This window comes from Microcebus murinus, chromosome 11 (assembly GCF_040939455.1).
Source record: "Microcebus murinus isolate Inina chromosome 11, M.murinus_Inina_mat1.0, whole genome shotgun sequence".
NCBI lineage: Eukaryota > Metazoa > Chordata > Mammalia > Primates > Cheirogaleidae > Microcebus > Microcebus murinus.
Window position 1 is genome coordinate 51,017,219 of NC_134114.1, and position 24,856 is coordinate 51,042,074.

A 24,856-nucleotide genomic window follows, 5' to 3' on the forward strand; every position below is an offset into this window, starting at 1 on the left:
GAATGCAAATTGATACTCTTACTTTGGAAAACTTCGGCAATTTCTAATAAATTTAAATATACATATGCCCTAGGATCTAGCAACTCACTTCTAGATATATACCCAGCAGAAATGCATATGTATGTATACCAAAAGACAGGCAAGAGGATATTCATTGCTGCATTGTTTGTATTAAATAATAGCTCAAAGCTGGCAACAACCCAAATGTCTTTCAACAGAAGATAAGATGTATGTATGTACCATGATAGATGCATGCAATTGAATACAGGCGTAAAAGATGAATTAACTACAACTCTATGCTTCCACATGGATAATCTCACAAACATACATGTTGTACAATTCCATTTAAATAAAGTTTAAAACTAGGCAAATCTAAATTATGGTGTTAGAATAAATATTTGTTGTCTCTCATGTGTAAGGTGTGATGGCTACAAAACTGAATAAACTATGGTTTTAGAAATTAGAATAGTGTTTACCTTTGGGGAGAAGAAGAGGGCTCTAGGGAGATTTCTGAGTTGTTGACAGTGTTCTGTTTCTTGATTTCAATTGTGGCTGCTGGGATGTCTTTACTTGACATAATTTATTGAGCTTATTAATTGTGTATGATTCTGCAAGTAGATCAAGCAGCAATCATTTGCGAAGCACCTAACATGTGCGTGTATGACTGTGTTGGGCTCTGTGGTCTCCCTTCTTTTCACCCCCTGTTAACATCACTCATGCTGGAGGGAGCTCATTGCTACTAATTGGCTCAAGGGACAGCACTGTAAATATGTGCAGCCTCATATGTAATATGAGGCTCTGCAAATCCACTCCAAGCGTGGAAAGTAGAGCCCAGTTGGGCTAAGGCAGATGTTCTTTTACTTTGATTGGCAGAGTCCTTTCTAGTACTTCCCAGGTCATGACAGCTTTTCTCTGCCACATTTAAGTTTCCAAAGAGAATTGCACTGCTAATAGCCAGGAAGCCCCTGCTCCAAAGCTTGAGTGACTCTCCTTGGTTCAGGTGTGTGACTGCCATCTGGAAGCAGCAGTTGGTAGGGAACTAGAGGAAGAGCTTGCTGAGACCTCAGCTTGCTTGAGGGGTAGGAGGCTGGACCGAGCCTGAATTTGTGGAGAACTGTGCTCTGACTACACACTAACTACATTACTTATTTCCTCAGCCATAAACCTGTAAGAATGATAATACACCTGTTCATATTTGAGGAGGACCTATTTGCATAATTAAATTGTTCATGACATCAGTGTGTGTGCGACAGCCTTGCCCATATCTAGATGGATATTTCCATTATAAAGTTAAAGAAATAAAAACATTTTGACTTGCAGAGGTGGCAAAATTGTGAGCAAATTTTCCTTTTCTTTTAATGCTATTAAAATGTTTTTGTTTATGTAATATGTAGTAACAACAAACACAAACCGAAGCATTTATCCCCCAAAAAGAAAAGAGCGATTTTCATTTCGTGTAGACAAAAGGAAAGAAACCACTAAACCAGCATTTTACACACATTACATGTAGACATTTCTTAACTAATTTGGAAATTCAACCAGACAATGTGGTTCAATTTGAACGTGACATTTGTGTACTTTCATGTGTCAGTAACAGAAAAATAACCTTTCATTTATAAAAGTGAAACTGAATTTAGATCAAGTTTCAGAACTCATCGTTTTGACAGTCTTCGATGGGAAAAGCTGGCATTTACTGCTGAAAATATTTCTTCAAGTTTGTTTAACACATGGTCTTCAGCTATTGGGAAGATTTGTGTTGTTGTTATATCAAAGGTGGCTTCTGAGTTGAGGGATGAATGTTCTAATCACAGTCTGGATTAAACCTGGTCGCTACACATACCGGAATGAATTTGGTTAGTTTCTTTGTGAAGGAGTATACTTACATCAAAGAACTTCGACACCTTTATTTATTTCTAGGAAACTAATGGTCATCGAGCTTTACTATGGGCACTGTGTATAGAGCCTACATGCTGGGGGCTGCCAGCTACGCGAGTAGCGGCTTGGAATTGGGAACTCATTTGCTTACAAAAATAGCACCATACACAGTGGTAGGTTCCCAGGATAGTCCAAAGAAGGAAATGTAACTCAGTATGTAGCCGAGATCTGCGCTGCGCCAAATCCTAGGCTGATCCTTGCAACTGGGAGCAGCAAGCCCTTAGTGGAGGTGAGCGGGGTAAGGAGGGGGAGGAAGGCAGAGAGGAGGCAGAGATGAGAAAGGAGGAGAGATTAAGGAGAAGGTGGAGGAGGGAGAGGATGGGGGGAAAGAGAAGGTCAAGGAGGAAAAAGGAGAAGTGGGAGGAGGAAGATAGCAAGGAGGCGAAGGAGGAAAAACGTGTTCCTGCTGCAGGACGGCGCTCAGAGACATTTCCCTGCCAGCCTCTCCCATTTCTGCCCCTTCCACTTCCTGATGCCCTGTCACTGCTCTCTGGGCTCCCAGGTGCTCCCAGGTTGCTCTGAGCTCCCTCCGACCAGGTGCCACATCCAGACTTGCTCACCCCCTGGAGGTATCTTATGCCCATAAATGATCATCTTCCTTTCGTTTATGAAAGGTCTTGAATTCACTGTTGATCTCAGTGAGGTATTAGGAGCAAAACTATCTGATCAAACAATCTCTAAGATATGAAGGACTAATAATATTATATTATTTGGATGTTTGAATTTTTAAAAAAGAAGCAGAGACTCTCTAATTGGCAAAAGTATGAGTACCATGAAAATTAAAAAAGGTGAAGTGAACATTCTGACCTTTTGAAACTAGCGGTTAAGATTTTTGGTCATGGCAAAACCCTGTAGACAAACCAGTCTTGCCTGTCTTGAATCTGTCATAAGGTTTGCTCAGAATATACTATGGTCAGCTCCTATAACCTGTCCTTGCCCTTCAGTTTCTTCTCTTCTCTTCATCTCTGAACACACAGACTCTCTAAAAGCTTTGTGGCAGAAGTGGGCACCAGCAAGCACTTGTCTTCCTAAGTCAGCTGTTGGTGAGTCGGTAATGACCTGTATATGTGCTCTATATTAATGGCTCTAATTTACAGATGTGGGCATCAAGGCATGGCATAGTCTGAATGTTTATGTCTCCCCAAAATTCACATGTTCAAATCTAATCCCCATTGTGGTGGTATTAAGAGGTGGGGCTTTGGGGAGGTGATTAGGTCAAGAGGACTCTACCCTCATGAATGGAATTAGTGCTCTTATTAAAAAAAAAAAAAAGGCATGAGGGAGCTGGTTTGCCTCTTCCACCATGTGAAGCCACAGCCAGACGGTGCCATCTATGATGAATGGGCTTACCAGACATCAACTCTGCTGGCATCTGAGACTTCCCAGTCTCCAGAATTGTGAGCAATAAATTTCTATTTTTTATAAATAACCCAGTGTAAGATATTTTTGTGAATAGCAACCTGAGTGGATTAAGACAAGGCACTTGGGGACTAAAACCATATGCTTTTTAGCACAAAGAATACATGCACGGTGTGGGATTTTTATAGTATTTTAGGCCTGCATTGTTCAATATGGCAGCAGCCACTCACCACATGAGGCTATCGAGAACTCGAAGTGGGGCTAATATGACTGAGGAAATGAACTATTAATTTTATTTAATTTTACTTAATTTAAATTTAAAAACTGATATGCAATTTAGTTATTGGGAAACTTTTAAGTATGTTTGGAATAACATAGGTACGTGAATCAAATTTTTAAACTTTAGGTTTTATGAAATCTAAATACAGATCAAGTATTTCTAGTGAAAATTTGGTGTGTGAAGGCTGGGCTCCCTTTGCTCCAGTTGCAGACACCTCTGCAAGGCCATCGCAGTGTCAGGCTTCCCATTAGGGTCCCTAAAGCCTTTACTGATTTTGTACCACAGTCCATATTCTCCTTTGGCCCAATCCTGCATCTTCCTCTTCCCTTCCAAAAGTGTTCATTCTAAGAGTTTTCCCTAGTAAGGCTTCTGTCTACTAATATTCATCTCAAAATACGCTTCTTGGAAAACCCAATGTGCTATAATGTACTTATTTTTAAATAATATAATAAATGCCTGGAACCTCTAGGACCTCAAACATCTGGGGTATCAAAGATACACCTATTCAAGATACCAAGTTCAGCCAGTCAGCAGCCTCATGGGTGCTCACTGTATGAACCTTAACTGAGAGCTGTGAGTAGCCGAGAAGGAAAGAGTCATCAAGGCATGGCTAGACCAGATGAACACTAAGGTCTCTCTCTAAGTCTCTGCAAATATATTTGTATCTATAAAAGTGCATCTTGTTCCCAATGCTTGGGGACTAGACCTGAAACTGAAAAATGGTAGAAATCTTGTTCTGGGTATTGTGGCTGCAGGAGGGGATAAAGATGTTTAGTGAGTATTGAAAATTGAACATAAATCAAACTGGGCTCAATGCTCTGGCATCAGATAGAAATAGACTGATGTAGAAGCTTCACTTGGGGTCACCCTGAAGGATCTCAGGGACAATAAATCCTCACAGTGGGCAGTTTTGAATGGCACCTCTCACCATGCATTTGCATGGAAAGAGAAGGTCCTGGGGGAGGAGCGTACACTGCTTTATGGGCAGTAGATAGTAGTCTGGCCCATGATTAGAGGTCTAAAAGGAGCAAAACTGGAGGACAGGAGAGCAGGAGGTTTGGAGAAGAGCTATATGAATTGCTTCTCAGAATGAGTAAAGTGTGAGAATATTTGTGTTCCATGAGGCTGCTCACCAAAGACTCCTTGCTACAAAGAAAGATCTTGATAATCAGATAAGCAGAAGCATGTTTCAGTCATGAAGGCTGCCATGTCTCAGTGTCCAATTTTACAACACAATCCTGAAACTACAAATGGTGCCCAGAGAGGGTCAACCAGGAACCATGTGACAGGTTGGTTGTTTTGAATTCTTTTTCATTTCTTTTGTTTTTTTAAATTTATCTTTTTTTTTCCTACTTCATCCTGACTTCAGGGTAACCAAATAGTTTACCAGGGCAAGTTATTCTTTATTTTTTAAAAATGTTTTATTTTTAATTATTATGAGTACATAATAGTTGTATATATTTATAGGATACATGTGATGTTTTGATAGAAGCATGCAATGTGTCTTAATAAAATCAGGGTAATTGGGGCATCTATTCCCTCAAGCATTTATCATTTCTTTGTATTAGGAACATTCCAATTCCACTCTTTTAGTTATTTTAATGTATACCCTAACTTATTGTTGACTCAAGTCATTTTTTATGCTATCAAATATTGTTCATTCTATCTAATTATTTAACTGTATTTTTGTACTGATTAGCCATTCCCACTTTATCTCTCCTCCCTGCTACCCTTCCCAGCCTCTGGTAACCATCATGCTACTCTCTGTCTCTATGAGATCAATTGTTTTAATGTTTAGCTCCTACATGTGAGAGACGATATGCAAGATTTGTCTTTCTGGGCTTGGCTTATTTCATTTAACATAATGTTCTCTAGTTCCATCCATGTTGTTGCAAATGACAGGATTTCATTCTTTTTTTAGGGTCCATTGTGTATATGTACCACATTTTCTTTATTCATCTGTTGATGGATACTTAGGTTGATTCCAAATCCTCTCTATTGTGAATACTGCTGTAATAAACATGAGAGAGTAGCTATATTTTTGATATACTGGTTTCCTTTCTTTGGGCATATACCTAGCAGTGGGATTGCTGGGTCATATAGTATAATAGCTCTATTTTTAGTTTTTGAGGAACCTCCATACTGTTATCCATAGGGGTTGCACTAATTTACATTCTCACCAACAATGCACACATCCTCCCCAGCATTCATTATTGCTTATCTTTTTGATAAAAGGCATTTAAACTGGGGTGAGGTGATGTCTCATTGTAGTTTTGATTTGTATTTCTCTGATGACTAATGATGTTGAGCATTTTTTCATATACCTGTTGGCTATTTGTATGTCTTCTTTTGAGAAATATCTACTCAGATCTTTTGCCCATTTTAAATTATATTATTTGATTTTTTCCTATTGAGTTGTTTGAGCTCCGTGTCTATTTTAGCTATTAATCCCTTGTCAGATGAGTAATTTGTAAATACTTTCTCTCATTCTGAGGGGTGTCGCTTCACTTTGTTGATTGTTTCCTTTGCTGTGCAGAAGCTTTTTAAGCTTGATTTGATCCTTTTTGTCCAGTTTTGCTTTGGCTGCCTGTACTTTGGGTTATTACGCAAGAAATCTTTGCCCAGACCTATGTACTAAAGCATTTCCTCAATGTTTTCTTTTAGTAGTTTCATAATTTCAAGTTTTAGCTTTTTCTGTACTCCATTTTGATTTGGTATTAGTTTTTTGGATGTTTGGTAGAATTTAGCAGGGAAGCCATTGTGTCCTAGGCTTTTCTTTGATGGTAGACTTTTTATTACTGCTTCTATCTTGAAAATTGTTATTCATTTATTCTGGTTTTGTATTTCTTCCTGGTTCAATATTGGTAGCTTGTATGTGTCTAGGATTTTATCCATTTTTTGTAGATTTTCCAATTTATTGGCATATAATTGCCCATAGTAGTATCTAATGATCCTTTGCCTTTCTGCAGTATCAGTTGTATCTCTTTTCATCTCTGATTTTATTTATTTTGGTCTTCTTTTTTTTTCTTAGTCTGGTTAAAGATATGTCAATTTTGTTTATCTTTTCAAAAAGCCAACCTTTCATTTCATTGATATTTTGTGGGGGAAGTATTCAGAGTTCAATGGTGGTAGAATGGTGGTGATCTTAGAAGTGGTATGCACTGCCCAGCAATAAAGCCAGCTCTACTGTAGCCAGGCTTTTCCTGTGGCATGGCCTTGACTCTATTCTTGTTTCTTGGCCTCCCTTTGTTTGTGCCTGTTGTTTTTTTTTTTTTAAGCATTTTTCTACAGCTCTAGCTCTTCCACCCATAGATTTATTTTTCTTTTTTTTCAACCAAGAACCTCTATTCTCTGGATGCATTTGTGATTTTATTTTTGTCTTTTGTGTTTTAAAATGTCACAAAAATGTGATTAAACAGAGGGTGTTTTAAAATGTTCTGAAACTTGAGGGAGACCTTTCAACCAGAACACTGTATCCTTCTTCACCTCTGGAAATGATCGTATCTCACTGGTTATCTCCATGCTTTCAAGTCCTCTATTCCTTCTTTCCAGTGATCTTATTACTGGGATTTCTCCTATGTGCCTCTTCTCTTTCACATTTTTTGGTTTTGTCTCTTTATCTTAATGTTCTATTAATATATTCTGGCATATTTTCAGGAATTTAATCTTTCAACTTTTAAAATTAATTTTAAAAACTTTTAGCACTCATAGTCTTACTTTCTAAAAATTTTTCTTTTTCTCTCATGGTCTATCTTCTACATTTGTATATATAACATCTTTTCATAACTCTCTGGAAATCTATCTTAGAGTTTTTTCACTTTAATTCTTTTCTATTCTTTATTTTCCCTCCAAGGTCATTTTATCTTTTATTTCCCTTAGTCTTTCCATTTCATGTTTCGAGCTCTTCCCAACAGTCAGGTGATCTTGGATGTTTAAGAATGAGACAACGGAAAGGCGCCGGAAAGGCCCTATGTTGAGGGGTGAGTCTGGTTGACGGTAGTAGGGGACTTGCTTTTACAGTGAGTGGAGTCAGCCACCTGTTCCTTAGAAGGGTCTCTGAATGTCGGGTTGAGAAGGGTTTACTGTGGCAAACAGTAACCCCACACTAGAGGCCCCGATTCTCCTCAGAAAGTCCATTTGCATTTTTTGAGGAGACAAAATTTCAGCTTTATTTTAGGCTTTTTATTCCTGTGGGCTTGGATGTAAACAGCTAGCTGCACAAGGTTTTGCAAGCAGGGGTGCCGAAGGGAAATATCAGGGGATTATTCTACACACAGGCTTTCCGGGAGTGGCCCTGTCTCCACTCTCATTCTCACGCCCACCCTCCATTTTCTTTACCTCCTTGGCAGCCTCTTCTGCACTTCCTATTTGACATTCCTCCATCTGCTTTGTGTGTTACAGAAAGATTTTGAAATCTTAAGTCTCCCGATTCTTTGTAGAGAGAGGGGATAAACCCAAGAACTGCATCTGTCACTTTGAACTAGAAGCCCTACGTCCTTTGTGTTTTAAATGACTCTTTAATGTGCTCAAAGCCATGGCACATGATGACGTTCCCTGGAACTGGTGGCAGGCCCCTCGGTTTATGGTGCATATTCTCATTTGCATATTCTCAATATGCAATGGTGCATATTCACAACCTGGGGTCTCTGAGGGGGCCAGAGTGAATGGAGCTGGAGAGGCAGTCTGGAAGGCTTCACTGTGTAGGGAAGGCTTGATCAGAATGTCAAAAAGGACCTCTGCTACTTGTCAGAACGCGAATGGGGAAATATTCCAGGCTGGGATAAGGCTCAGGTTGGGGCTTGGGAGAGGGAACAGGTGAGTGGGGTTATAGGGTTATAGGGACAGCAAAGTCTACCCAGCTGTTGTGGTAGGGGGAGATGAGAGATGAGCTAAGTGGGCAGCCATGGTGAGGCTTGAAGAGTCTGGAAGGTGATATAAGCCATCAGTTCTGGAAAAAATCGGAGCTAAAGTCCTGCTGATGAGGGTAAGTTTGAAGTCAGAAAATGCCATCGTCAGCAGTGTCACCAGCATGCACAGAGGACAGTGATAGATTGCACAGCCCCCTCTCACATTTCTGGGCTAATGGAAGCCACAGCATGCACATTAGTTTCAACTTCCTTCCCCAAAGACTTTCCAGTGGAACTTGCAAAATGTGCATTTCATCTCTGTCCTTCCCTTGCCAGCCTGCTGGAAGAGACCAATAGGGCTGAAGAGGCAAGTCCCTGGAGGGAGAGGAAGAGACAGGAGAGACTGCCCCCGCCCCAACTGTGTGATGGGCTCTGGCCCACTAGAGACTGGGCTGTTTCACACAGTGCCACTCCCAGGCTAATTTTTAGAAAAGGCACAGGTCGGGGGCAGGCATGAGGCTCACCATTTGAGAGGTCCCCCTAGGGCAGTGGTGTCTGTGCTGTTCCTCCATCGCCTCCTGTCCAGCACAGGTGAATAACACAACAACCACGAACCAGGTTCTCAGGGAGCGCCCTGGGCCTCGCTGGCCCACTGCCATACCTAGCGGATCTTTCCCACGGCCCCGAGGCAGGCCTTGTGGGGGCAGACGAGGGCTTTGCTCTGCTGAGCAGAGAAATTCTACTTGTTCCATAAGGTTTACACAGTTGCTTTTTCTTTATCTCTTCCGCTCCTCCCCTGAGAAAATTATCGAGAACAGGTGCTTTTTTTTTTTTTTTTTCTCCTTGCTGACTCCTGGCACCAACCAAGACCATTCAAAGTCTGCGTCTCGGAATTTCCTAAACATGTTTGTAATACTCTCAACTGCGGCTGAGTTTTCGGTTTTACTAGTGCCTTGTGTCTCTCTCTGTCTGTGTCTTAGTTTGTGTCTTTCTTGTCTGTGTGTCTGTCTCTGTCCTGTTTCTGTCTCTCTGTCTCCCTGTATGCCTGTCTCTCTCTCCACCTCCTTCTCTGTCTCTGTCTCTCTGTTTCTGTCCTCTCTGTCTCTCTCTCCCATGTCTGGTCAGCCACCCTGGGGCTCTCACAACCCTCAGGCGTTAGGAAAGCAGCCTCAGTCCTACTCATCCTGTGCTCAGAGACAGAGTACGATGCTTACTTCCCCCCTCAAAAGCACAAAAAGCTTCCAAAGCCTACTGGTCCCCTAAATAAAAATACCCCATAAATGCTTTCCTCTGACCAGAGGGAGCCGTTTCTTCCTTCAGAGCAAACCCCTAAGCAGGTGAACCATCATTCATTTATGAAAATGAAAGATTCATAAGAGACGCCTCTGGCTGCCAGCAGGGTTTAGGCAGGTTCTGATCCTCCTTTAATTTAATTAAACTGTGTTTATTGAATCAGCCCAGGGACACGTATCCTCAGGCAGGAATTTGATGACTGTCTCTGAACTATGTTTTTGTCTGTGGGAGGACAGGGCTGTGACCTACCTGGTATTTTTGAAGGTTTGGGGGCCTAAGAGGCAGGCTGGTGGTCTGGGGTCTGACCAGGCGGAACGACGACACCGCCCAGCAGCTGTTCATGTGCGTGTGCCTGTGTTCCCGTGTGCGCGCATGTGGCTGAGCGTGCGAGTGTGTGTGCAGGGGCAGAGCTGCCATCGCTCGGTGCCCCAGGATCTCTGCAGCAGACTCAGCCACCACAGGAGGAAAGCATTAGAGAAACAAGGTCACACTGTGGTTTGAGAACAGTGTTGTTCAGAGTGTGCTCCACAATCTGTGTGGGTGCCGCTTGAGCATGTCGATGCCCAGGTCCTGCTGAATCCAAGACCTGCTGAATCACACTACAAATAATGGCAGGAGTATTTGCATTTTAAGGGTGCAGTTGGGACAAGCAGAGGACAATGGCTGAATCCCATTTAGAGGGAAGCATTATGGTGGTCATGGCAGCAGATGTCTAAGTCCTATGTCCCGGCCTGGGCAGTGCCCAGCCAAGTCATTTACAGGCAGGGCTGAGCCAGGCTCAAGGCAGGCAAGAGGTACATTCCCAGTTTATCAGTTTTTGGAGAAGCAGAGCAAGAGGGAAAGGTTCTTTGTGGCCAGGGGAGCAAGGCCAGTGATCTAGAGGTCACTGGGAAGAAAGCCAGCCGGGATCCTGTAGGGAAGGGCCCTGGAGAAAACCTCGGGCTGGTACCAGGGTGGCCAGAGATGGCAGAGGGGACAGACCCACCAAGTATCCTAATTATATGACTAATTTGAGGAGCACAGCTGGTCTGCTGTTGCAGCCTGTGTGAGGTGGGGGAGGGATTGGCGTCCCAAGGGTCTCCAGACTATGGCAAGTGACAGGAGAGAACTGATGTCAGAGAGCCTTCAAAAGAGGAATGGCAGGATTTGGTGACTTTTTAAAGAAAATGGAAATGAATGGAAAGAGAAGGGGACTTCCAAGTTCTGGGGGGGAAAAGAAATATATATATATATATATATATATATATATATATATATATATATATGTGTGTGTGTGTGTGTGTGTATATATATATATATACACATATATATATATATATTTGGCTCTAGGGATGTAAGAGTTAGTTTTGGAAAGCTGATGATATTTGGAAATATCTAGCCACTCCTTTTCTGAGCTCTCTGATTCCTTTGGTTTTTCAGTCTTGTTCCTCCCTCCTTAAGAGAGCACATCCATTCATAGAGTTTGAAAGAACAGAGACTATTCTGTTTATGCTTTTGATTTCAGTTCTTTTGTTTCAGCAGGAGGGCAGTGCTGTGTGTCTCTATGTGCTTCCTGGTCAACTCCACTTCGACAATTCTCCATAATCTCAAACCTAACGTGCTGCAAACCAAATCACATAATCTTCCTTGTGTGGTGGCCTGGGCGAGCTCTGTGGCCGAGGCTTCTTCAGTGTCTGAGGCCCATGAACTGATGGGGGAGGGGAAGGGCTGGGGATGAACAGGAGCCTAAGGGAAAAATACAAGCAATTTCTAGGGTCCAAGGAAGGAGCCTTGAAAAGGGGTGACAGACTGAGCCCTCTTCTTATCACATAAGATCTAAATTCAGTGTAAGTCATGATACAAATGACCAATAATAATAAGATGGTATGTGTGTGTGTTAGAAACATACTAGAAACTCTTTTCTAGGATTAATCATCCGGAAAAAAAATAAATGAGAGCCCTTATTTCCAACTATCATTGGTTGACAATTGTGGCAGTTGGCCTCCAAGACGGTCCTGCAGAATCCTGGCATTCATACCTTTGTGTAGTTCCCTCCCATGTTGGACAGGGCTGAGGATGTTGCAGAAATGGTGGAGTGTGACTTCTGAGCCTAGGTCATAAAAGACACCGTGGCTTCTGCCTTGCTCTCCTGGATTGCTCATTCTAGGAGAAGCCTGGGGCGGGGAAGTGATGAGGACAGTCAACCTGCTCTATGAAGAGCTCCACATGGTGAGAAACTGAGGCCTCCTGTCAATAGCCACATGAGTGAATCATCTTGGAAGTGGATCTTCCAGCCCCTGTAAAGCCTTCAGATGACCACAGTCTGTCTGACATTTTGACAGCAGTATTATAAGAAACCTTGAGGCAGAACACCCCAGCTAAACCACTTCTGTATTTCTAACCTACAGAACCTATGGGGTAATAAGAAATGTTTATTGCTTTAAGCTGCCAAGTTTTAGAATAACTTGTTATGCAGCAATAGATAACTAATATAACAATATTAAAAATAACCTGGTATACACCAATGAAATATGGTATCCAAATCAGAAAATGTTTGTGTATATGCTACATTGTTATGTTTCCTTATATAACAAAAGTGATTCTATGTTTTTCTCATCCTTTTCTCAAGTCGGTGCCTGACATCTTCCCTCTTCACCTGAGCACAGTGTGAGGACAGCCGGTGTCATGGTCAACACCACTGGGAGCCCAGAGGAGATGAGCCAGATTCACTGTTTAATGGTTTGTAATACAATGTAGCTGTCACTATGCAGCAGTCCCCAACCTTTTTGGCACCAGGGATCATTTTCATGAAAGACAATTTTTCCATGGAATGGGACGGGGGTTGGGATTTTTCAGGATGGTTCAAGCATATTACATTTATTGTGAACTTTATTTCTAGTATTATTACATTATAATAAATAATGAAATAATAATGATTTATTTATTTATTTATTTGGTCCCCCCAGCCAAATTCCTCCTTAGGTCTGAGAAGGAGTCAAATAGGATTTATCCATTGACCAAGAAGGTGAGTTCTTTTCCTCCTTCTTGCCTTATCTTGCCGAATAACTCTGATATTAATGGAGAAGAGTAGCAGAGAAACAGTGTGCTAGAACCTGCTTTTATTTTTTACAAAAAACATATTGTCCTATACTTAACATTTTCACTTATAGTAGCTCTATAATTCCTCCCTAAAACATTATGAAGCAGGTGTAATTAGTGAAGAAACTGAAGATCGGAGTACCTTGGGAATTGGCTTAGGACAGAACTTGAATGCAGTCTTATTTAACGCCTTTTCCGCTAGACCTATGCTGTCCAATGTGATAGTCACTAGCCACATGTGGCTAGTAAGCACATGAACTTACAGCTCACTTAAGCACTTGAACTTACTTGTGGCGAGTTAGCATTTTGAACTTATATGTAGCTAGTAAGCACTTGAACTTATAAACACTTGAAATGTGGTTATTCTGAATTGAGATGTGCTGTAAGTGTAAAGTACATATGGGATTTCAAAGACTTAGTAGAGAAAAAGAATGTAAAATATTTTGTTAATTTTTATACTGATTACATACAAAAATGATATTTTGAATGTAAGTTAAGTATATTATTAAAATTAATTTCACTTTTAAAATGAGATATGGTTACTCATTTGGTAATAATATATGGTTATACAATTTAAAATCATTATACATATGGCTTGCATTTGTGGCCCACTTTATATTTCTATTGGACCTTGCTGCTCTATTGGACCAAGCCTGATGTGTTTTCAGACTCAGCCTCAAGTCACCCCAAGACAGCCCTCAAGTTACTCCAGGACACCTAGGAAATAAAGAGAAAAATCTAGCAGATTGCATAGTTGATAACCCCCTGTTTTTCATGTATTGATATTTCATCATGAAAGGGAAGAGACTGAGCACCGCGATGGTAACCCAGGGAGGGAGCAGATGCTAGCGGATATCTCAGGTGGGTTTCTTTGAAGTGTGACCTCGTGTCAAAAGGCCTTTCCAAACTTATTTGGGTATATAAAGCACTAAGGAAAAGTTAAGACCTCTGAGCTAGAAAACTTCACTTTCCACATTAAGGTCAGCGGCATATGCGGGAAGAGATGCAACCCCTCCAGTCCTGGGCAGTCTGTTATCACAGGGCAGATGAACTAAAAGAAAGAGCCAGAAAGGCATAGGAAAAGCAAAAGCTGTGCATAAAGTCAGCCAATGAAAACAAATGACTCATAAGCTTTGGTTGTGGTTAAATGAAAAAAGAAAAAGAAAAACAGAATTTCTTAAAATTAAAAACAAGAAAAGAAATGACTCATTTATACTTTCATTTATTCACTCATGTAGCAAATATTTATTTATTGTCTAATTATTACTTATTGTTTAATGTGTCCTTATTATCTACCAGGCACTGTTCCAAGTTCCAGGGATACAGTGGTGGTTAATAGTAAAGGTTTCTGCCCTCTTAGAATTTGTTTTCTAGAGGCCATAGAGAACAATATACAATAAATAAATAAATATGATAATTTCAGATTCTGTTGGTTAGATTACAGGTTGGCTGCTATAGCAGAGAGACCCAAATAGCAATGACTTAAGCAAGAGAGAATTTCATTTCTTTCTCGTACTACAATCTGGGAGTGAGCAGTCTGGGGCTGAATTAGCACCTTGTGGGTGACCACAGACCTAGTAATAGCTGATCTGCTACTACTATTAATAGATCTGTGGTCATCCATAAGGTTAAAGATGGATCATCATCTCCTCTAGTTTACATTTATGCAAGTGGGAAGGGGAAAGAGGAAATGGAGGCCACTCCCCTTCCTTTTAAGGAAATGACCTGAAAGTTTCACACATCACTTATTTCACATCCCCTTGGCCAGTACTTGGTCATATGACCATCTTAGAAGCAAAGCAGTCTGGGAAATATAGTCTTTATACTGAATAACGTGTACCTAGCTAAAAAAATAAATGTTTTTTAAATGAAGGAAGAAGAGAACAAATATTGAGGGACAGCTGTTAATAGCCTCAGCATAATGATACGTTGCTCAACCACTGTACTCAAACGTCAGCAGTACGATTGTGTTACTTGAAAGACCTGGCTCTGACCATGCTTGGATAAATCAAACAGCGTTTATTTATCTAAGGACAGAGAAGGATGTCAGCACTGTCGGGACTCATGGCAGAGAGAGAGGCATCATTGTCTAGGACATAAAAAGGTGAACACTTTCAGAACACAAAATCCTTTCTAAGAGAAAATCCAGTTGCAGATGACAATATCTGAGTTATAGGGGCCACGTTAAATTTGCACGAAGCCTCACTGATCCTTCCAGAGGCAGGGCCTATCCTGCAGAAACAACATAGGGTGATGGGACAGAAGAGAGTTGGCTGGTGGGGGAGGTTGTCAGGCGACTTAGCAAATGTGTACAAGGAAGGCGTCTCTAGGGAACTACCATCTGAACAGGGACACGGAAGGTTAGGCAGAGTTCCTCATAGAAAGCCTTCCAGGCATAGGAAACAGCAGACACAAGAGCCTTGAACTAAGATTCACCTTCCTGTGTGCTAGAAACAAAATTTGCCAGAGTAGCTGGAGTGTCGTGAGTGAGGAGAGTGGAAATGAGAGAAAGAAAACAAAGGAGAAGATGAGAAAAGGAAGGCAGCTCTCAAGTGGGGACATCTTTATCAGACAGAGAAAATGGCAGACTCTATTTCCTGCAGATATTCTTCGGCGGTTGCCTCTGGCAACTTCCATACAAATTGCCCAAAATTGGTGCTGAGAAAGAGAACTTGGCATCAGCGTTCCCTGAGCTGGGGGCCCTCTCCTAACCTTCCACTCATTTCCCTTATCTGTTTCCCCGGGATAAAAATCTCTGTCCTGCCCTTCTCCTGGGGTTGCCATCAGGGTCAGAGGAACAAGGAGGTGTGTGGGTGGCTGTCACGGGAGTGCTGAGTTCTGGTGGGAGGCACTGAACCTCCTACCCGGTAGGGACTTAGTACTCTCATTTATATTATAATGGTTGCAACTGGTGGTTTCCTCAATTTTCAGGCCTTTAGTACAGATCTCAGTTATGATTTTGAAACATTTTTCTTTTTCCAACACACTAATTAATCATGGGTTTGTTTTTTCCTTAGATTTTTTTTTTTTTTAGAAGATTCCCCATTGTCAGGATCCTGTGTCCTGGTGCAGAGTAGCATGAGTTGTACCTGATGGAACACTTGGGTCATTTGTTGGGTGAGAACTCTGCTCTCTGCAGACCAGTACAATGTATATGTGGATATGACTTTAAATAAAAGCCAGCATTTTCTGAATTTCTTTTCATGCCAACCTAGACATATTCCTTTTAAAAACTGTGACTGGTTATTAAACACCATTTGTTTTGTTTCTCCATCTGTGCCATGTGATTTTCTCAGGTAGCTTGTGGAACTTTGCTTAGCACAGGGCTTTGGAGCCATTTTGCATGGTTACACTTTCCATTCCTGAGGATGGGGAGCTGGGGGAGGGGTGCGGACAGACAACTTCTTTAATGCCACATCTATCTCAGTTTTGATCATCCACATGTTCATCCATACCTACCCATCCATCTACTCCTTTCTACCCATCCTACCACCCAGCATTTTCTATATACCAAGTTTCATATACTGGGGCAGTATGAGGGACAGCAAGCACAAAAATGAGGAAGACAGTCCATGCCCTTAAGGACCTTAAAGTCTAACAAGACAGTCTTACGGCACAGTGTGCAAGAGGCTGCGAGAAAGGAATGCATGGGGAGCACGGGAGCCCCAGGACACCCCCTAAATCTAGGGTTGAAGGTTGAGGGAAATCTTCCCATAGGAGATCACACCTGAACTGAAAGTTGAAGGATAAGGGGGTCAGGGAAGGCTTTCCAAGTAGAGGGAACAGCCAGTACAAAGATGTACCAGGGTGGAGAATTTGGCACGGTGCGGGAACTGCAATCTGTTTCAGTACAGTCAGAGCACAGCACACTGGATGGGGGCGGAGGGTGGAAGGAAAGGAAGCCAGAAAGGTGGGCAGGTGCTGGATCATGGACAGTCCTATCAGCCATGGTAACGAGTGGGAATCAAGGGAAACCCACTAGGACAATTTAAAGCAGAAGAGTGATAATCAGACCTGCAGTTATTGAAAGCTTCTTCCAGCCTCAGGATGGAGGCTGGACTGAAGGAGGACAACTCACTAAATGAAATGGGATCGGTCGGTGGCTGTGGAAGGGATTGTAGGACGCAGTGGTGAAGCCATCACTGAGGAATAGAATTGACAGGGTTTGGGGTTGGATGGATGCAGAGGTGAGTGAAAAGGAGAAGGCTTCCATGTCTGGGTGATAAAGGTCACTGATTCTTGTATATGACACAAGAAAGACAGCTTTGTGGGAGGGAGACTTGAGTTCAAGTTCACGGTCTAAATGTTGGGCAAGAGGCCTGGGCAGAGATTTGAGAGAGGCGAGTGTGAGTGTGGTTGGCCAGGGACAGTGTGGAGAGGAGAATTTAGAGCCTGTGCTGGGCCCCTGCGGAACCTGGGTTTATCGAGGAGCAATGGAACTGAAGGGGAACCCAGGAGGACAGCCTGAGGAGCAGGAGGAAAGCTGGAGTCCTGGCAGCCAGGGCAACGGAATTCAAAGAGTCACATGTAACTGAAAAGACAAGTAAGATGAGCACGGAAAGGTGCCCGCTGGATTTACAGGCTGTCTTGCGGGGAGCATTTCTGGTGGGGTGAGGAGTGACTGGCACGTGTGGAAGCTGATGTAGAGAGTGCAGGCAAGTCTAAAGGTTTGGTCGAGAAGGAGAGAGAGGGGTGACTAGAGAGGAAGATGGGAAAGGCAGGTGAGGCATCCAGAGGCTCACAGTGAATTAATATATTAACTCATTTACCTAATTATTAGGCATCTGTTATGCAACAGATGTTGTGCTAGGCACCAGGCACAAAAACATTTAAGACATACTTTCCAATATGTTAAATTTAGTGAGCAAAGCTCCCAAAATGCAGGGCCTAGGGACCCACTGTCCTGTGTTTGCTAAGAAATGATGTGGTACAGTAGAAAGTGCACAGATTTTGGAGTTAAAATAGGGTCTGGGTTCAAATCTTGGCTCTGTTCCTTTCTGGCTGTATAACCTTAGACAAGTTATTTAATCTCTCTAAGCCTCAGTTTTCTCATCTGTAAAATGGGAATAATAATATCCACCACACGGATTCCTTGAGAGGATCTGTGATAAGGTCTATTAACCCTGCAAGGGTAGGGGGTTGTCTATATTACTCAATGTTGTATCTCTAGCACCAAGCAGAGCACAGTGCCTGGCCTGCAGCAGGAAGTCAATAGGCATTTGCAGAATGAATGGATGATTGAAGGTATGTGGAGATCCTGGCCTATTGAGAGTACTCTATAAAGGGTAGCCATTCTTCCTCACTGCTCTGGGTCCTAGAAGATCTGTCACTGGATTTGTAAGAATTAGATAATGATTTACTGGGCAAAATGCTAGAACCACTGGTTGGCCATAAACCATAGGGTGGATGTCCTGTCCTGAACACTCAACTCATGACAAGTGTGAATGGGTAAAGCAGAGGGGCAGAGGCAGGCCATGGACAGTCCCATGCAGGCACAAGCAGATGAGGAGGGGAAATGTTTGTCATGTGCTGACTTACAGGTGACCTCAGGTGAGAGGACAGGCTGTCCCAGTCATCTCCTCTAAGCGAGCATCTTCTGGCGCTCAGGCCTGAGCTCTCCGCGGCCTGGGTCAGCTAACGGTGTCCTGCCTGTCCACAGTTGCTGGCCTTTTCTGGCTACTCTTCCTTGTTCACAATTTAGATTCTCAAGGCAGCAGAAAAGATAACAGCAGGAAGATGAAGCAATTAACCTCCCTGTTAACTTCTGCCTGAATAAAAACAAAAAAATCGTGTGCGCTTTCTCTTTGGAAAAGTAATACCTATTCACTATTTTAAAAAACACCCCAAGGACAGCACAAAGAAAAAAATCTCCACACTGGTGGAGATTTTTTTTTTCTGCCTGGTTTTTAATGTGCTGTCTGCCTAGTTTCTTTTTGTCCTTGGACTTAGAGAAAGGTCAGAGCTGCTTTTCCTGGAATAAGGGTGCTGTGACTGGCAAAACCAGTCAGAGAGATACATTGGCACATTCAGGAGAAGCCAGAGAATTGTTAGCATCTATCTGCCACCTTGTAAAATGCTCCTGAGGAAGAATGTGACACCATCACCTCCTGGAATGGGGCTCCCCAGGGCTCCCCAGCTCTGGCTGTGCACAGCAGCCTGGCTGAGGGGAGCCGTGTGCGGGGCTTGCAGTCCCCAGGGCAGCCTCATCTTCCCTGGCTCCCCCGAGAGCAAGGCATTCTGGGTAGGAGGATGATTTATTATCTCCTGTCCTGGAGCTCACGTGGATGCTGCGGGAGACAATGGGCTGCTCTGCACAAGCTCGGGAGGAGCCCTGGGAGTAGCTCATACACTGCCAGGGCTGGAGAAGACCTAGTGATCACCTTTCCAGCTCCTCAAGTCTACAGGGGCAGAAACTGAGGCACAGAGAGAAACTGTGGCCCGATGAAGGTCCACGGTTAGCCCACGCTGGAACAGAGTAGCAATCCACGAATGCCTAATCCAGTGCTCCTCCCCCTGCATCTTGCTGATCCATCAGTCTGCTTGTTTTCCCTGCAAATCACCTTTCTTAGTCGTGAATTTTCCCATCTGGAAAAACTAGGCTGCAATTTCCTGTCTCTCCCTATCTCGAAGGAATATTCTCAACATGGTATATGAAAGAATACAAGCTTGGGAGTCAGAAGAGGCTGGTTTGAGTCATAACCCTGTGGGATCCTAGGCAACTTACTTTACCTATCTGAGCCTCAGTTTATCTCATGTAACATGCAAAGAACAATAATAATAATAATAGTTAGCATTCTTGACCCCTCACTATGGTTTATTTCTCTTAACAACCTTAAGAGGGAGGTATTATTATTACCATTTTAAAGATGAAAAAACCGAGTCTGAATTTTATTAGCTTGCCCAAGATATCAAAGCTAGGTGATAGTATCTATCTCATAGGATCTATGTAAGAATTGTATGAGTTGTTTACAGATGTTTTTCAACTATGAAACACACATATACAAACATTTATACTTGTCCTTAATTTTCAATGTAAAAATATTTTGAGGTTTTTTTGGGAAAAAGTCCTAAATTCCAAGTTGTCACTATTTGATTTTACTCACCAAATGTTATCTGAGTTGCTGCAGAGTGTGAAGAGCTGGAGAGGAGACCCCTGCTCTCATGGGTCTGAGCAGATAAGGCAGCCATCCAGATGGTGGCATTTGTTCACCGGCATCCAAGTGGGAGGTGAGCTGGGGGTGGGGGTAAAGGGATGAGCTTTGTCTGGGGCAGTGGTTTCCAACCCTGATCCCTGCTGTAGCCAACCCCAGGGATTCTGATTTGCCGAGGGAGGGATGGTGCCTTGGTATTGTTGTTTTTTTCAAAGCCCTCTGGGAATGGAATGGGCCATCAGAGTTGAGAACTGCTGATCTAGATGGCTGAAGACACCTCCCCGAGGAGGTAACATTTAAGCTAGGAGATGCTGGAGTTTGAAGATGGTTCATTCTAACTGTGGCTGACAGCTTGGCCAGGTAGACATTTTCCTCTTCTGACAGGTGAGCTGCACTTCCTGGGGGAAACTTGGCCAGACTGCAAGCCTGCCCACCTTGGCCCTACAAGTCCACTGCCCAGCAGGAGCGGAGACCAGCTGCTTGCCCCTGTGCAAAGCAAAGAGATGGAATTGAACATGCCTATCCATTCTCCCCAAATTTGCCATCCAAGAAGTTGTCACCTCCACAGGTGCGATATGAGTAGAGGAATGAAGAGAATCCAGAAGTGTCCCGCTGGGGAGGTTTCCTCTATCCTGAGATACACCACAAGGAGGGAAGAAGAATTCCAACCTCCAACCCCAACCTGCTGCCATCTTGCACGCTAAACCCTTGAGTCCCAGAACTAAAAGTACTTTAAAGAACTTTAAAGATGAACTAGACCAACCCACTCGTTTCCAGAAGAGAAAACAGACTCAGAGAGAAGGAATGACTTGAAGGGGCAGAGCTGAGACTAGAACAAGGTCTCCTGGCTCCCGGACTGTGTCTGTTTCACGTCTGGGGTGGAGCTGGCGGGTGGGTTCCAGACCATGATGCTTCAGGGACATGAACATCTCCAGCCACGCCTGTCCCCAGCAGCGCTCCCTGTAGGGGATGGCGCTCAGCCTGGCCACTCCTTTCCTTTAGTTCCATGTTTCATGGATGAATGAGATGAGAAGCATCTGGGCTACATCTGCTCCGTTTAATCACAATATATAACTGTTGATATATAACATTTAATATGCATCTATCAAGTACATGTCTATTCTTTAACCTATACTTGTCCTTGTGTTTGATGCCTAATGGAACCAAACAGAAGAAACAGCCCTATCCTATCACCTTCATGCTGGATCTGATGTCTTCCCATCCTGATTTTGTCTTTACAACTCGGCCTTTGCCTTTGACAACACGTCTAGGACAATGCCACTCCCAAATTGGGTCAGCTCACAGCTCACAGCAGGGCTACCACCTACCCCACTCTGGCCATGTAGGAGTCTTCCGAATCATACAAAGTCAGAACTGGGAGGGATCCTACAGATTATTCTCATTTCCTTAGTGGAACTCCTTTATAAAATAAAACCTTATGCGGAATTCGAAAGGTGGAACTGCTTGGGTGGAACTGCTTGAAGCTCCAGGGACAAAAGCTCACCCAGTTGGCTATCCTGTTCCCCTGTTCTCCCCTCATCTCCCAGCTCCCTGGGATAGGGGGCCCATTTTTCAGATGGGCAAAGTGAGTTCCAGAAAGTAAAGTCAGATAGTCAGTGCATAGACTTCTGAGCCTAGACTCCGGAGTTTGATAACAAATTGCTAACAAAAAAATAAGACATGCTTTTAACTTTTCATTTGTTAAAATTCTGATATTTTTGGCATTTAATGAATAAAATGAGCCTTTTTTTTTTACTTATGGAGTTAGTCTTTTAACTGGTTTGTCAAACATTTGTTTAGCACCTGATCTTATCAGTTGCTTAAAAAATCCATGATCTGAATACAGATACAATAAAAATCAGCTTTTGGTGTTGATGAAAATCAGAGAGTGCCTATAATTAAGATTAAATTTCATTGCAAGTAATAGATAACCTAAGTAATTGTGGCTTCAGCAAGATAGAAGTGTGTTTTTCTCTCACATGAAAATCTGGAGGAAGACAGTCGAGGGCTAGTATGATGGCTGTTTCATAGAGTTCTCTGCTATACCTGGGATGGCCCTCAACTTCTTACACCAAGAGTATAGCTGGGGCCGGGCACGGTGGCTCATGCTTGTAATCCTAGCACTCTGGGAGGCCAAGGCAGGTGGATCATTCAAGGTCAGGAGTTCGAGACCAGCCTGAGCAAGAGCGAGACCCCTGTCACTACTAAAAAATTAGAAAGAAATTAATTGGACAACTAAACATATATAGAAAAAATTAGCCGGGCATGGTGATGCATGCCTGTAGTCCCAGCTACTAGGGAGGCTGAGGCAGGAGGATTGCTTGAGCCCAGGAGTTTGAGGTTGCTGTGAGCTAGGCTGATGCCACGGCACTCTAGCCCAGCAACAGAATGAGACTCTGTCTTAAAAAAAAAAAAAAAGAGTGTAGCTGGAACTCTAGTCATCTTACCTACCATACAGCAGGGGGAGGAGAGGACAAAGAAAGGAGGCTAAGAGCCCAGGCCAGCTCAATTGTAATGGATTTTCCCAAACTTTGCCAATAGACTTCTGTTTATGTCCCACTGGCCTGAAGCAGTCATAGGTCATCCTTAATTATAATGGAAGCTGGGACATAATTCCAGGCAGTCATGTGCCCTGCTAAAAATCAGGCTTCTATTGTAGTGGAAAAAGGGGAGAATGAACGTTGGGGACTGCCACAGAGTGAGCCCCTTATATTTATTCCCCTAGGCTTTGATTTACATGTGCAGAGTTTGAGGAAGCCCAAAGTTATTGAGTGTATAAGGGTATGGGTGGGGAAAGTACAGTGGGCTCAAGAGAGGCAGGGCTAGGAAAGCCACGAGCGTGTGGGCCAGGTGAAGTGCTAGCGGTTCCAGGATCCGAAGTCTACGTCAAGCGCTCGCCCCATTGTGCCCCCCAAGGGTTCACGGATCTCATCCCCTAGGCAGGGTTGTCTAGGCAGATTGTTTATTAAAATTGAGCAATAATGTTGCTTAGTGCAATAGAACATTATCTGCTCCTAGATCCTGTTTTGGTGGTAGAGGGGTTTATGGCAAAAAGTATTAAAACAGGAAAATTTATGGGAACATCCAATACTAAATAGTCACAGCATGCCAAAGAACAAAAATTCTTTGCACAAAAGCATGACAAAGCTAATGTGGGAAAAAAGAAATCTAATGTGAGGTGAAGGTGTATAAAAGACCATTATTTCGCTTTGGGACTAATGTGGGCAGCTGTGGACAGTCAGGCTGCTTTAGATAATGAATAATGATTATTGAATTATATTATCAATAATGGCAGTATTTCTTTTTTAAATTTAAGACCAGGTTATAAAGCACTTGGGTCTTATCTCCATGTACAATGTACGAAGTACGGACAGTTTCCTAGCTACTAGGGCACATCCCGCATCTGAGATAGGAATGCATTTAATAGACTGAATCAGTGCAGCTTTCTTTTGGGAAATTTCAATTTCACTGCAAGCAATTTACATAGAGAGTCACAGCTTGAATTCATAGCTCATATCTTGGTTGCTTTGGAGATAGCTTCTCTGTTGGAAAGGCAATTACGATCTGCAGGAGAAGCCTGTCTGCCATTAGTCTTCAGTTTTAAACGTTGACAGGTGGAGATGGAGGTGGGGGCGGGGTTGATTAATAAAGGGCTTTGTCTTTCTAGTCCATGGAAGGAGAGGGAGTTAAGTGTCATGATTTCCTGGCCTCCAAAGATTTTTTTTTTCCTAGATATTTCAAGCTTTTGACCCAAACGAGTACATGAGTCTTTTATAATTAGTGAGTTTGTTGCATTGCACATACAAGAACCATGAATTGACAAAAGGCCAAAGGCAGTAAGTTCCTTGAAGTTTTACTAGGCCATGGAAAAATATCTAGCAAGACTACAAAATTCATCTTTAGCCACCAGATGTGAATAGCTTTGAAATCTATTCAGTGATTTTTGCTGTGCTGTTTGTTCCTCTTAGAAAAGTAGACCAGGATTGGCCATTGATGCTCAGTGCCATTGTGCCACAAAGCAGTCCTTAGGATAGTGTTCATGAGGTGGCTTTTCCCCTTAACAGCTAATATGGTAAAATTGTGGTTTCTGGAAATTAGATCATGGTTCAGCCAAACAAATGTGTATTTCATGAGTGACTTACTCTCTGCAAAGCCCTGACATAGCCCAGAGGCACGTGCATTCAAATCAGAGGCCTGAGCAGAGACCTGCCAGCATTTTCATCTAATTGACTTGGGCATGAGGACCCCGATTCCTATTCCTTTAATCATCACCTTATATTCGAGGCTAAAAGGCTGTAATTATTTGAAGTAGCTGAAATTTGAGTGACCTAGATAATTATCTCAGCAAGATGGGCTTAAAGTTTATTGACACAAATGCCAGTTTCATTAAAGGTTTGGTACAAAAGGCAAGTCCGTGAGACAGCTGGTTGACCGAAGTGAATTGACAATGAACGGCACCAAAAGCACAGGACTCACCAGGGACTTTGAAGTAATTACCATCATTTCCATAATATAGTTAGCAGAGGATTATGGAAGGCCAGAAAAACCTTTATAGTTATACTTTGCTTTGCCCAAATCAAGGCTAAGCTGCTTAGGATCAGAGGGCTTCTTCCCTCATCTTTGCTCAATGTGAACCCTGTAGATCATGACTCAGACTCCACTTAGGCTATAGGTAGTCAAAAAAGTGGCTATGAGTTAGCATGAATCAAAACTGTATTCTTGTTTAGATTGTGGGTAACCCAAGCTAATACTATTATAATAGTAAAATTTGTACAGGTAAAGATTTTTAAATCTTACTTTATGTATCTATTTCTTTTATATGTTTAATAGATGACTAAAGATAGCATAATACCTACCTGTTATAAATTTAAAAAAATTTTAACAATTAGCATCTGATTTTGTTTGTTACTTTT

At 42.5% G+C, this 24,856-nt stretch overlaps 1 long non-coding RNA gene across 1 annotated transcript; it reads left to right on the forward strand.

Annotated features, from left to right (window-relative positions):
* The first annotated feature begins 2,867 nt into the window (after nt 1-2,867).
* Nucleotides 2,868-20,011, forward strand: LOC105881533 (uncharacterized). The gene is made up of 4 exons (XR_001158788.2): nt 2,868-2,978; nt 12,323-12,432; nt 12,660-12,718; nt 13,592-20,011. It is a non-coding gene; the product is annotated as an uncharacterized LOC105881533 (long non-coding RNA).
* Nucleotides 20,012-24,856: the final 4,845 nt, after the last annotated feature.